The 12,419-nt window shown below is 38.4% G+C and overlaps 1 protein-coding gene across 8 annotated transcripts in view; it reads right to left on the bottom strand.

Moving 5' to 3' along the window:
• The window catches only part of Eda (ectodysplasin A), a 403,176-nt gene that overhangs the window by 61,294 nt on the left and 329,463 nt on the right, over window positions 1-12,419 (bottom strand). The gene's annotated exons all lie outside the window — the stretch shown is intronic.

The following is a 12,419-nucleotide window of genomic DNA, read 5'->3' as shown; positions in this document are numbered from 1 at the left end:
ACAGAGTTCTGAACCAGGGGAGAGAAGAGGGAATCTGCACAGGTTGTCTCAGCACAGGTTGTTTCAGAATCTACCCAATAGTTAATCAACCTTTGGGAGGGAGGAAGTGGGAAAATGGAATCGTCTGTGAAACCTGGGCACAAAGTTCTAAAACCTGCTTAGTAGCAAACTACAGTCAACATGGAGGTGGCCTCCAGTGGCTGAACTATCTGACTACAGCTTTAGGCTAGGAATTCTATTTCAGCAGTGACCCTCAGATAATAGGCTTCACTCCTTGCTACAGAGGTGTTGTCACAGAATAACATACCTTTCAGTATACAAGTCCCCTGGTACTTAGTAAGTCTGTGGCAGAACATCCTTCTCTGCACAACCACCTGCTATGGCCATCTTCTATGCCGATACTGTGGCAGAGTGTCTCCAGCATCCCTGAACCACAATTATTCCATGGCTTTTAGATCCCCAGAGTAATTCAATGTCTAATAAGTCTCCTTTCTAAATGGAATCTGGCTACAGCTTTCCAAGGTATGAGGAGAGATTCAAAGGATTTCTTCCTTGATTTTTGCCTGCTATGTAAGAGAAATAACACACACACACACACACACACACACACACACACACACACATTTTACAGCTTGTTCGACCCTATGGACCTCCTATGTGGCTAGGACTGACAGTCGGTTGTCACCAAGTTTGCTTGGCTTAGTTTGTGGTTGTGGAGTGGGGTACTTCTCCCTCCTCCCACCTGATGAATCTGGGTTAGAGGTATAGCCAAGTCTTTCTTTACTCTGCATAGTCTTTTTATCCTCATGTGTTAGCTTTCCTCTCACCTCTTTCATGATTTCCAATATTATGACACTTTTCCTTTCTTTGGGATATTCTTTGTTACTCTTAATCTTGTCATTCATGGGGGTCACACAAAGGAAGCTTTTAATTTACCATCTTGCCTCCTTCATTTATACCTTTTACCATTTACTTCCTTTTTCCATATGAAGATCTAAATTTCTTTTTCTTTTATTTTGGTCCAGTGCTGGGACTTCAACTCAGGACCTGGGCCCTATCCTTTAGCTTTTTCACTCGTTGCTGGCACTCTACCACTTGATCCATATCTCCACTTCTGGCATTTTTGTTGGTTAATTGGAGTTGAGAATCTCTTGGATTCATCTTCCCAGATGAACAAAGATCTTCAGATCTCAGCCTCTTGAGTAGCTAGGATGACAGGCACGAGACAATAGAAATTAGCTGTATATCTGAATTTCTGAACTTACCTGTGGGCTCAGAAAACCAAATTTCCTAGTCCCTCTCTATCCACTCCCCCAAACCATAATAACATTCATAGTCAAATTGGTGTTCCCCTTTAAGCAATGTATCATTTTCCCCCCTCTGGATGGTCTAAAAAATTCTAAAGTACTTTTAGTCCTTAAACCTTAATTATGATGTGTCTTGCCATGGATTTATTATATTTGGGTCTTGTTCAGCTTCTTCAATCTGTAGGTATGTACATTTTATGTAGGTTTGGAAATTTTCAGATGTTTCTTCTTTAAAAAACATTGAACAAGGGCTAGAGCCATGGGTCAAGTGGTAGAGTGCCTTCCTAGCAAGTGCAAAGCCTTGAATTTAAACCCTAGTAATTGTTATAAAATACACATAAAATTTATCATTTTAACCATTTTTGTATGCAGTTAAACAGTGTCAAATTTAAGGGTATGCATAAAAATGCAACATGTCCTATTTTCTAAGGTCTTTTTATTTTATAAAACTGAAAGTTTACATATTGTAAGACTTCCAGTTCTCTTCCACCTCAATCTCTGGCAAACATCATTCTATTTTACTTCTTTTCTCTGTTTTCCTTCTTTCTGAATTTGAGTACTAAAGGAACCTCATAAGTAGAATGACATGGTCTTCCTTTTTTTGTCACTGTCTTCCTTCACTTCCCACAATGTCCTAAAAGTTTACCCAGGTTGTTGCGTACAGTAGAATTTCTTTGCTTTTTTAGTTTATCCCTTTTCTTTTCTTTTAAAAGTTATTACTCTTGGGTTGGGAAGGTGGCTCAGTGGTAGAGTGCTTGCCTTGCATGCCTGAGGCCCTGAGTTTGATTCCTCAGCACCACATAAGCAAAAAGAAAAAAGCTGGAAGTGGTGCTGTAGCTCAAGTGGTAGAGTGCTAGCCTTGAGCTGAAGAGCTGAGGGACAGCATCCAGGCCCAGAGTTCAGTCCCCACAATCGGACCCCAAAAATAAAAAATAAAAGTTATTACTCTTTTAAGTCTTTATTGAATATTTCTTTTTCAGGGTTCTCCTTCTGGACACTGATGGTATGAATAATGGATCTGCTTATTGTCCCTCAGGTTTCTTTTTCTTAATTCTATTTTTCTGCTGTTCAGAATGTTTTTTTTCTTTTCATTTTTTAGTCTGAGACAGGGACTGGAACTCAGTACCTGCTACTTTTACTCACTGCCTGGCACTCAACCAACTGAGCCATGCCTCCAACCCTTCCATTGGTACATTCTTAAGCTGGCTGATGCTTTTACTCAATGACTGAGCCCATCCAGTAAGTTTTTCAAATTTCACTTTTATAACTTCAGTCTTATTTTAAAAACTTCTGTTTTGTTGCTTAGCTGCTTATAAGATTTTTATTATGGATATTTTTATAATTGTTAGCAGAGAAAGTCTGCTACATTTCAGTATTGTTGGTTAGTGATCATTTTCTGACATTGATTTTTTTAAACTAAGATTTTAAACCTTTGGACATTATGTGAGTCAGGGCCGTACTTAATCTTCTCTGTAAACCGAGCAGTCTTTGTGTGAGGTACAGTGTGAGGGACAGGAATGTTCAGCTTTTGGCTGTACCATGACCATGGCAACAGTGGGATACTTGCTCGCTGTTCCTCATTATTATAAATTGGTGGAATGAAAGGTTAGGTACCAACTGACCTTGCTGATAGGAATAAAAGCTCAGCAACAATCTATAAGGTTTCTATTTTCTATACCCAGTGAATGGAGGTATAAATTTAGCTCCCTGCTAGGCCTTGGTGAAAGCAGAGTATAGGAGAAAGAGAAACAGAACACTAACTAGTGCTACCTTTTACCACCCTAATAAGCTTTCATTGATGCTGACTGTTGGAGGCCCAGTTCCCTACTGGGCCTTGTTGACACCAGGACAGTGGGGGACAGAAATGCTTACTAGCTCTGCTTCATGCTGCCTCTCAGTCCTGTTGCTGCCAAGTAGGTATGAAAGGTCAGCTTCCCACTGAGTGTCTCTGACAACAGGGGTAGGTAAAAGTAAGGTGTTTACTAGTTTGAATATACCTCCTTGATTAGTCTACTTCTGCCTGTTGGAGAATCTGCTTAGTCCTGCTAACACTACTCTAGCAGTGGAATAGAAGCAAGCTGCTCTAGTAGGGGAAAGACTGGGCCTAGCCAGAAGTGATGCACACACACACACACACACACACACACACACACACACACACACACACACACACACACACACACACACACACACACACACACACACACACACACACACACACACACACACACACACACACACACACACACACACACACACACACCTTCATTTGTAGTGTTTGGCTGAAACAGAGAAAGTATTATCAGAAAGTTTTCTGTTACAGGCAATCCTTTTCCTCTTTTTTGATCTGGGGAACAGGAAAATTCTTGCATTTATTCTCCTGTGTATGTTGGCAGTGAATGGATTGTACCCTCTTCGGGATATATGGGAGGCAAAAAGAAATCCAGCAAGTCTACCATTGTATTGTTGTTGCTAAAAGTTCAAGCCAGTCTGAATTCTTCTACTACATTTTAAATCTTGCTTTTTTGTTATATATATCCAGAGAAATTTTGTTGTAAAAGAAGCCCTAGAAGAGATAGGACTCTCCATCTTTATGGAAATGGAAAGAGCCTCTATTTTATTCTTTCAGAATTAAAGGAGCAGAACACACAATATCCTCAAAAATAGATTTACTTGCAATATCTAAGGAGATTTCTGACAGTAGTAATCATTTAAGGAATACATCACAATGAAACATCAAATTAAATCAAAGTAAATTCAGAGATGAAAATTTACAAGGTTTATGGAAAGGTGGACAAGATATCTTTTCCATCTTCACTCAAAATTTGTAGACTGTTAAACAGCTCAAATATGGTAAGACCCAAGTTTACTTTCTATATCTTGCTCCTCCTTGGGTTTCTCAGGGGCAACGTAAATGTCAGGAAACTTTGGCTCCTTATACCTACAATAAGTTTTTCTTTCATAATCATTGTGAAGTAAAAGTCTGGTGGGAATAAGGTCCTCTATGGATTTGTGAGAGTAGCTGCTCTGAGCCTCTAAAATAACAGCAGCAATAGTTCCTCCACAATAACACTGCACATTAAACTCTAAACACTAGTAATTCTCTCTCTCTCTCTCTCTCTCTCCTTCTCCTACCTACTTACCTATCCATCTGTCTGTCTGTCTATATATTGTAGATGAAGGAATCCCAGGCTTCATATCTGCCAAGCAAACACTTCATCACTGCACTAATGAATTTTTTTTTTCTGGTCCTGGGGCTTGAACTCAAGGCCTGGGTGCTGTCCCTGAGCCTCTTTGTGCTCAAGGCTAATGCTCTACCATTTGAGCCACAGTGCCACTTCCAACCTTTTCGGAGTAGTTTATTGGAGATAAGAGTCTCATGGACCTTCCTGATTAGGCTGGCTTTGAACTATGATCCTCAGATCTCTGTTGAGTAGCTGGAAGGACAGGCGTGAGCCACCAATGCCCAGCTTGCACTAATGATTTTGATTTGTTTGGATTTTTGATATATTCTATAATATTTCAAATGAATGATTTCAGAAGAGAGAATCCTATCTCTTCTTTTCTTTCTTTTTTTTTTTTTTTTTTTGGGTCCGGTCGTGGGGCCTGAACTCTGGGCCTGGGTGCTGTCCCTCAGCTCTTCAGCTCAAGGCTAGCACTCTACCACTTGAGCCACAGCACCACTTCCAGCTTTTTGTGCTTATGTGGTGCTGAGGAATCGAACCCAGGGCCTCATGCATGCAAGGCAAGCACTGTACCACTGAGTCACCTTCCCAGCCAGAATCTTATCTCTTCTAATCCTTGTCTTAGATGACAGTGTTTGATCCTTAACTCCTCCCTTTCCCCTTCAAACCAATACACTACCATGTTACTAGGGCTAGCTTGATTATAACATTGGAAATTAAAAGGAAGAAAAGCAAATATGATCATGCTAAGCTATTTGGCGGGATAGTTAAAATAGCTTTAGAGTAAAAAAGACCTTGGTTCAGTCTCTGCATCTGTCTCTAATGAGTTATGTAGTTTTTTGCAAATTCATAATCTTTCTGAGCCACAGTTTGATCATCTATAAATGAGAAAAATAATACAAATTTCATAGAATTGTTATAAGAATTTAGTCACATAAAGCACGTGAAGGGCACAAAGTTTGAACTCAAGAAATCTGAAAAAGCTTCTAGTGAATGTGACTGGTTTCTAACGATTATTCCTGTATTCACCCAATATTTCTCCTACTTGACCACATAATGGCATTTCTTGCTTCTCTCAGTCTTTCATTTCACTTCTTGTATTTGTGTATGCTATACCTTATGAGACAAAACATCACCATTCATTAGAATAAACGGAATGATGATGTCATCACATCTTGGTATTTATAATTACTTTTTATCTGTAGCTTCCATAATAGGAGCTCAAGGTGCTCAAATCAAGAAAAAGAAAACATTTTTTTTTTTTGTAATGAGGTTTTGCTACATGTCCTAGGTGGGCCTTAAACTCTTAATCTTGCCCCAGATTCCTGAATACTAGAATTATAGGCATGTGCCACCATGACCAAATTCAAACTGTATACAAATGTAATGTGACGTAAACATTTCCTGTTTAATTCCCCTATATTCTGTAGTAGAGGCTTGTAGTAGAGACATTTTCTCTGGTATAGCAATAGGGAAACTGTGCCTACATTTTGAGTACTGTACGACATTGCCAATAATGTTCAAGTCCTCTCTCACCAAGCTAAAGAGATCTAGTGATAAGAGAGATAGACCCCACTGAGATTATATTTTGGAGGTACTGTGGTCTTGTGGTCTACTAAAATTCTAACTTTTTACCAAAAAATTCACCTTAACTTCTTTTCATCAAGAAACACCAAAGTAAGCTAAAGCCCTATGATCCCAGTAGAATGGTTATAAATGAAAAATCTTCCAGCCAAGTAGTTCTGAAGAAAGCACAGTCTGCCCAAGATATGGGCAACAGAAGGTCAAGCTGAATGCTTTCAGTTTGAGATCAGGTCTGGAAGCATCAAAAAGCAAAATGAAAACCTGCTTTGAGGGGCAAAATTGGACAAGGAAGTCTATCATTGTCTTATCTTTTCTCACCTTTGCTCAAATAACAACATCTCTGAGGTTATTGTATGTATCTCTATATAAACTGAGAATAATCTCTGCTTGTTGTGCACATATGAGGCAAGGATTAGAATGCCTGCCACATAACCTGGGAAACAGCACAAATACATGAAATAATTATTTGGGAAAGTGTGTGTTCTTTATTACAGCCCTTTGCTTATTTAGTAATGGATAAATGAATTAGATATGTCAAATAATTTTTATGAAATAATTTTAGCTCTGTTTAAAATCAATATAATTTCATGGCTGAAAAAACCTTGGAGGTCATCTAACCTTTTTCATTTAAATGTATAACTGTTTTGTTCTGGTAAAAATTTGATCTTTTGTAGTAATCAGCTAAGAATTTTTTTTTTTTTTGCTGAGACACTCAGTAACCAAGTTGTTCAGAAAAAGCACTGGTTGCTAGGGCCTAACAGCTAACATCATAGTGAAGTGTTATTGAATGACTACTATGATAGCTCTCTGGAGGAAAACTTCAATTATTTTTTGGAAGTGCTGGGCATCAAATCCAGGGTCTAGTTCTAGGCTAGCACTCTACCACTGAGCTACATATGTAGCCCTAAAACCCAGTCATTTATTAAAGAAACTATATGTAGTTTGGCTAGATGTAAAGGCACAGATAGACCTATGTGACTAAAAGCTTTTTCTATTTCTGACAACTTCAAGACAGAAAGAAATGGTCCTTACAGCAGTGTGAGGGAAAGGAAATATCCATTATTTGTCTCCCAGTTTAGACCCTCTAGTTCTGCAGGGAGCTAAATAAGAGAGAAACTAAGATAGAAATTGATTCTCAAAGAAGGTAACAGAACTCTGAAGTCATCACAAAATCATAGAGCCACTTGAGATATACTAAACATCAAGTTACAGAGAGAGTGACATACTCTGAGTTACAATAGAAACAATGAGTGACAATAAAAATAAAAACTATGAGTGACAAAAGAAAAACAGATAAATTTAATAAGTGCATGAGAAGATGCTTGACATTAGTAGCCATGAGGGAATTGTAAATAAAAACTGTAATGGAGGTAGGGGTGTGTCTCAGTAATAGACTGCTTGCCTAGCATGAACAAGGCCCCGATTTCTTTTCTTTTTTTTTGAGTTTTTTTTTTATTGTGAAAAATACTGTACAGAGGGGTTACAATTACATGGGCAAGATAATGAGCACATTTCTTATCAAGCATTGTAGCCTCCTCCTTTGTTTACCCTTCCCATCCCTTACCATCCTCCCCCCGCCCCTCTACCCAAGGCCCCGATTTCTATCCCCAGCACTGATAAACAGTCCCTAACTACAGTAAGATGCCACTCCACAACAATTAGATAGATATAATAGAAAAAGTGTTGGCAAGGATTAGAGACATTAGAAGCTTCATTCACTACTCTAGGGGAATTGCAAAATTGTATAGCTGTTTTGCAAAACTATCTTAAAGTTCTTCTACAGGTTGAACATAAAGTTAAAATTCAGCCAAGCAATTCTACTGCTAGATATACATTCAAGAAAGATGAAAGCATATTACCATTTAAAAACTCATATTGGTGAGTGCTGGTGGCTCATGCCTATAATCTTAGCTACTTAGGAGGTTGAGATCCAGATGATTGTTGCTCAAGGTCAGCCTGAGAAAAAATGTCTGCTAAACTCCACCTCCAAAACAATCAGCAAAACACTGGATCAGAGGTATGTCTCAAGTGGTAGAGTACCATTCCAGAAAGCAAACAAGTGATAGGCTCTCAGTTCAAACCCTAGTACCAAGAAACCGAAACTAAACTAGCAAAAAAAAATTCATACATATATCCATATATGTATATCATATTCACAACAGCTCAAGGTTGAAACAATCCAAGTGCCCTTCAAGTGATGAATAGGTAAAATATGGTATATCCATAAATGTATTCTGCAATTATGGAAAAAATTAAATAACAATATATGCTGTAACATGGATGATCCTTGAAGAGATGCTAAGTAAGCCAACACAAAAGGTCAAATATTCTATAATTCTGGTGCCTAGAATAGGAAAAGTCACAGAATGTAGAGAAGGGAGACTGGGGAAAAGCGAGTGTCGGGGTGTCACTTTGGTAGGCACAATTTCTTTTGTACAAATGAAAAAATAAATAGCGAAGATGGTAGTGCAACATTATGGATGCATTTATTTGATTTCTTATTTCTTTTAAATTATCTTTAAGTAGTTGCACAAGGGGTTTCAATTTATCTTGTCAGTTTATAGATGTATTTAATGCCATTCAGTGTTATACTACAAAAGTTTAAATTGCCAGATACTGGTGGCTCATGCCCATAACGCTAGCTACTTAGGAAGCTGAGATGTGAGGGCTGTGGTTCAAAGCCAGCCTGGACAGGAAAGTCTGTGAGACTCCCATTTCAATAAACTATGAAACAGCCAGAAGTAGAGCTATGGCTCAAGTGGTCAAGTACTGGCTTTGAGAAAAAGAAAGCTCAGGGATAACACCCAGGCTCTAAGTTCAGGCTCCGTGACACACACATACACAAAAGTTTAAAGTGAGTGTTTATGTGTGCATAATATACAAATGTATTATACATACAACATATAGAAAAATATGAGGAAAAATATAGATATAAAATATATAGAGAGAATATTACAATAAAAGAGAAATGAAGTATTGACACATGCTATATCATCAAAAATATTATGCTAAGAAAGGAGCCAGCCACCATAGACCACATAGTGTATAAGCAGCATGAAATATCCAGGATAGACAAAGTACTGAGATAAAAAAAAGTATCCTAAGTAGTTGCCTAAGTCTGGAGAAGACAATGGGAAGACAATGGTAGCAAAAGATTTCTTTTTGAGGTAATGAAAATGTTCTGGAACTGATTGTGATGGCTGTACAACTCTGAGGCTTTATTATAGACATGAATACGATATAGCCTCAAAAAGGAAATCCTGCCATTAATGACAGCAAGTAGGGAACCAGATAACATTATACTAAGTGATATATCACAGGAACAGAAAGACACATTCTTTTAGTTGCACTTACATGTGCAGTCTAAACCAGGGCAACCCACAGAAGCAGAGAGAAGGTAGAAATCAGAGGCTGGAAGGGCAGGGGAGGGAATAAGAAAGGGGAAAGTCCAAAGATTCTGTTAGAGTATGTTTTGGTAATGCATCAGGCTGAATAGGGACCACAGCTAATAATGATGTATACTTTAAAACTGCTAACAAGCTCAACACACACAAAAAGGTCAGTTGTTGAGACAATAGATATTGGCTTGATTGAATCTTTCTATAATGAATTTCTATGATAATGTTCTAAAAATACCATACTCTGCCTCATAAATGTACACAATCATTAAAGACTAAAATGATTATAACAGGCCTTGATATAGTCACCAAAGTATTATTTAGGTGCCTTGGAAATTTTCTGTTTGTAACATAAATAATATTCTTACTTTTAGTTACATCAATAAATGTTTAAGAAATGTTTAATTGTTTTGGCAGTACTTGGATTTTGAAATCAGTGCCTTATGCTTGTCAGGGAGGTGCTTTACCCCTTTAGTCACATCAACAGACCTTTTGTTTTGTTTTGCTGTCGTTAATTTTTAGATAGGGGCATATGTTTTTTGCCCAAGCTAGGTCTCAGCTCACAATCTTCCTACCTACTCCTCCTGTGTGACTGGGATTGTAAGCAGGCATCATCACATCTGGCTTGAGTTCTTGCTAAATTTTTGCCTGTCTTTTCATTCTGAGTATCTAGGATTACAAGTTTGAGCCACCATACCAAAACTCTTTGTCTCTTTCCTTCATTCTCTTTCTCTCTTTCCTCCTCTCCTGTCTTCCTTCCTCCTTTCTTCCTTCTCTTTCTTTTATTTTTCTCCTTTTGTTTCCCTTCTTTTCTCCCTCTTTTCTCTGTAGTACGGGGGGATGAACTCAGGGCTTTAAGCACTCTACCATATAAGCCATAACCACAGTCCCTTAATTTTCAAGAAAGACAAAAGTTATCTAGTTTTATTTTTTTAAACAAAATGCATCTGTGATAAGATTGACATTTTTTTTTTTACTATACAGACAAAGGCCAAACACTGGTGGCTTCATTTTCAAACCACAGGGAAGTTAACAGGAAATGAATCGCCTTTTGAATGCTGAAGCTATAAATGTAATCACAATAAAAGAACCTCATATTCATAAGGTGTTTTAATTTAGAAAGAAATTCTTGGCCAGGCGCCAGTGGCTTACACCTGTAATCCTAGCTAGTGAAGAGGCTGAGATCTGAGAACCATGGTTTAAAGCCAGCCCAGGCAGGAAAGTTCGTGCGACTCATGTCCAATAAACCACCAGAAAACTGGAGGTGGCACTGTAGCTCAAATGGTAGAGTGCTAGCCTTGAGCTGAAGAGCTGAGGGACAGCGCCCAAGCCCAGAGTTCAAGCCCCACGACCCCCCCCCCAAAAAAAAAAGAAAAAGAAAGAAAGAGAGAAATTTCTGCTAAGTATGTCATCTTTTTTTTTTTTTTCCAGAAGTAGAAACAGAGCTCAGGGCTTTGTGCATGGTCTGTAAGTGCATGACCATCTAATAGACTGTTAATTAATTAATTATTTATTGTGCCAGTGCTGGGGTTCGAACTAAGGGCTGGGGGCTATCCCTGAGTTTTTTCACTCAAGTCTAGCACTCTAGCACCCTTGAGCCACAGCTCTACTTTTTGCTATTTGTTGGTTAACTGTGATCTTAAGATCTTTGCCTCCTGCACAGCTAGGATTACAGGTGCATACCACTGGGGCACCTGGCAGCCATCTGATATGTTTTTAATGTATTGCTCTTGTCAAGAAACCTTGTGGTTATTACGATGAATTTTAGTCTCCCTCATCTAGTCAAAACACTAAGCAGATCTGATCTACCTATATCAAAACTACACAATGAAAAACATTGAAAAGAGTATAGAACAGGGGAAATCCCTGTTTGCTGTTGGTGAGAATGAATATTAATACAGACATTTTGGAAAACAATACGGAAGCTTCTTAAAAATTAAAAATATAATTACTATCATGACCTGTAGGTAAAGGAATTGAATTCCAGAGGCCTTTCTACCCAAATGCTGTCTAACCCACCAGCATTGTTTTTGATCAATAATATCATATACTACTGCATAAGCAAGATGCATTTTTACATAATAAATGCAAACTAAAATCATGTCACATGTCTATTTGTTTCTGGCTTCAATTTACCATTTTGTAATCTCTGAATGAGATAGCATGTGCACTTACCAGCTTTTTTGAAAAACATGAATATCATGAAATAAATCCAGGCAGGACTGTGGCAAATGGGTCCTGTATAACAATTCTTTTTACAAGTATTTTCTGAGCATGTTTGTTATATTACATTGAAATTAGCCCTAGCTTTATTCCTTTACTTCAAGGATTTGCCAATTTAATAAGAGGGAGAGGCAAACATCTAGTGATGAACAGACAAACCCGAACTGAGGAGTAAATAGGGTTAGATTTGAAGAAAAAATTACAATGGATTTGAAGGTAGATAGGATGGCCATCAACAATGGCTTCAAAAGAGTTTCAGAGCCATGCACCTGTGGCTAATGCCTGTAAACTTAGCAATTTATGAGGTAGAGATCAGAGAATTGCAGTTCAAAGTCAGCCCAGGGTGACAAATCTGAGAGACTCTTATCTCCAATTGGATATTAAAAACCAGAAAAAAGCTATAGGTGTAGGAATGGCACTCGGGGTATCAAAAATGCAAAGGGCCCAGTGCTGGTAGCTTATGCCTGCTATCCTAGCTACTCAGGAAGCTGAGATTTGAGGATGGCAGTTCAAAGCCAGATCAGTCAGGAAAGTTTATGAGACACTTCTCTCCAATTAACCACTGTGAAACCAGAAGTGGTGCTGTGTGGCTCAGTGAGAGAGCTTTGAGCAAAAAGAGCTCAGGGACAGCACTCAGGCCCTTAGTAGAAGTGCCACAACTGACCAAAAAAATGCTAAGGGACAGCACCAAGGCCATGAGTTCAAGCTCCAGTACTGGCACA

This window comes from Dipodomys merriami, unplaced genomic scaffold (genome assembly GCF_024711535.1).
Source record: "Dipodomys merriami isolate MVZ:Mamm:240054 unplaced genomic scaffold, mDipMer1.0.p SCAF_3, whole genome shotgun sequence".
In the NCBI taxonomy this organism is placed as follows: Eukaryota; Metazoa; Chordata; class Mammalia; order Rodentia; family Heteromyidae; genus Dipodomys; species Dipodomys merriami.
The sequence above is the reverse complement of the archived record's forward strand: the minus strand, read 5'-3'. Positions and strand labels throughout refer to the sequence as shown.